The 2,218-nt window shown below is 30.6% G+C and overlaps 1 long non-coding RNA gene across 1 annotated transcript in view; it reads left to right on the forward strand.

Moving 5' to 3' along the window:
* The window catches only part of LOC109590515 (uncharacterized), a 2,761-nt gene extending 817 nt beyond the window's left edge, over positions 1–1,944 (forward strand). Inside the window, exons 3-4 of the long non-coding RNA XR_002189360.1 lie at positions 1,543–1,597; positions 1,783–1,944. This is a non-coding gene — a long non-coding RNA (uncharacterized LOC109590515). The remainder of the gene's footprint in view (positions 1–1,542; positions 1,598–1,782) is intronic.
* Positions 1,945–2,218: the final 274 nt, after the last annotated feature.

Here is a 2,218-nt window from a genome sequence, read left to right on the forward strand (position 1 = left end):
TTGCTCAGGTAAGAGAGAGAGAGAGGAGTGTTTTAGTTAAAGTCTGATTTTAATTGTGTATATGGAATTTAGTGATGCATATACATGTTCTTTTGTTGTGTAGAAAGTTTGAGCTAATTCCAATTAAATTTAGATTTTTTATAAATTTTTAAAGTTGTTTAAAAATTGGGTCAAATCCTCTGTACTATAGTACAGGGGCATTAGCTAAATTTCGCCAAGATTAAAAAGTAGAGAATTCTCAATTTTTGTAATATTTTCTGATACATATACACGTACCTGTCATTATGTTGTGTATAAAGTTTGAGTTAATTTTTTCTTATTTTTTCCGAGAGCGTTAGAATATTTTCGGATACTTTTTATTTAATTTATGGAATTTTTTGTATTTTTTTCTCATGAGTGTGGGAGTATTTTTCGAATTTTATTTTATTTTTGGAATTTTTAAAAATTTTTGCAGGAGTGTGGGAATTTATTCAGATTTTCTTTATTTTATTTTTGGAATTTATTTATAATTTTTCTCCGAGCATAGAAATATTTTCAGAATAGTTTTACTATATTTTTCGATTTTTTCTGATTTTTTGGCAGTGGGAATATTTTCAGATTATTTATTTTTGTTTTTGAAAATATTTTTGATTTTTTCAGAGAGCATGGGAGTATTTTTAGCTTTCTTAAATTCAATTTTTGGAATTTTTTTACCGTATTTCCTTGAATTCTATCCGCGGGTACTATTAATTTCAGAAGCAAGAGCACTGCGGGTACAATACAGGGGCGAATAGTATTCAAGGGCGAACACTATTAAGTTCAGCTCCAGTCACCATTTTAAGTGTAACCACACCTACTCCAATTTTTATTAACTATTTTTAATATAAAGTAAATTCATAAGTTTTAATAGTTCAATTGCTAAGAATAGAAAACTTTCTTGCAGCTGCTCTGTTACTTGTTTTCTTAGCCTCTTCAACTACATTTAGCTTAAAAGCCACATCAAAACTTCTTTTTTTAGAAGCCATTGCAAAGGTTATGATAAGAGGATGCTCATGTAAACACACGTGGGCAACACGTGTATTATTTCTACTGCGCATGCGCAACATGCGGTAATAATTCAAGGGCGAATATTATTTCATTCAGCCTTCTTAATGGTGCGGATATAATTCAAGGGCGAATAGAGTTCGAGGGCGAAAAGATTTCAAGGAAATACGGTAGATTTTTTAATCATGAGTTTAAAAATATTTTCAGGTTATTTTTATATTATTTTTCAAATTTTTCTGATTTTTTTTTCAACAGCCTAAGAATATTTTCATATTTTTTTATTTAATTTTTGTAATTTTTTTGAATTTTTTATTATGAGTGTTATAATATTTTTGGATTATTTTCGTTTTATTTTTGGAATTTTTTCTGATTTTTTTACAAGATCATGGAAATATTTTTATTTTTATTTTTGGAATTTTTTCTGACTTTTTTCCAACAGCGTTGGAATATTTTTGGATTTTTTTTAAAACTAAGAACCCTGTCAGAAAACACTCATTATTTCATACTCAATCCCTCTAGGACGTTGAGAGCTACGACCCAATCTTGAACCCTGTCCTATCCTAGACGACAACAGGTATCCCCAATTCTAATTATACATGTAGTAACTTCTAATAATAGTAACAACACATCTAAATATAGTAACAACTATTACATGATGTAATGTATTTATTTTTAGAATCATCACTAATAATAGTAACAATACATCTAAATATAGTAACACTTATTACATGATGTAATCTTTGTTGTGTCTATTTTTAGAATCATTACTGAGCTTGAGACTCTTAAGGAAGAGGCTCCAGAAGTTCAGAGGAAGATGGAGGAGACTGATACTGTAATGGCTGAAGTTGACAGAGTCTCCCAGCAATACCTGCCTCTCTCCACCTCCTGCTCTGCCATGTACTTCACTCTGGAGTCACTAAATCAGGTAATTGAAATCATGTGACTGTCGTGTGATTTAGCGGTACTTTATTTTGATGGTTTTGCTTGATCAATACATTAGGCCAGCTTTTAATTCGCAAATTTGTCCACGCATGTATTATATAGGCGGTAGCCTATATGTAGGATTCAGGTAGATTTTTCAAGATGGTGGCCGTTTTTATAATTTTTAAACGCTTATAAATCTTTTATCTTACGTTGTACAGCCTTATAAATGGCTTAGATGGGCTCTCCTTCACTGAGCGATTCTCCTGGTACC

Source organism: Amphimedon queenslandica, unplaced genomic scaffold (assembly GCF_000090795.2).
Source record: "Amphimedon queenslandica unplaced genomic scaffold, v1.1 AMPQUscaffold_9910, whole genome shotgun sequence".
NCBI classification, from domain to species: Eukaryota; Metazoa; Porifera; class Demospongiae; order Haplosclerida; family Niphatidae; genus Amphimedon; species Amphimedon queenslandica.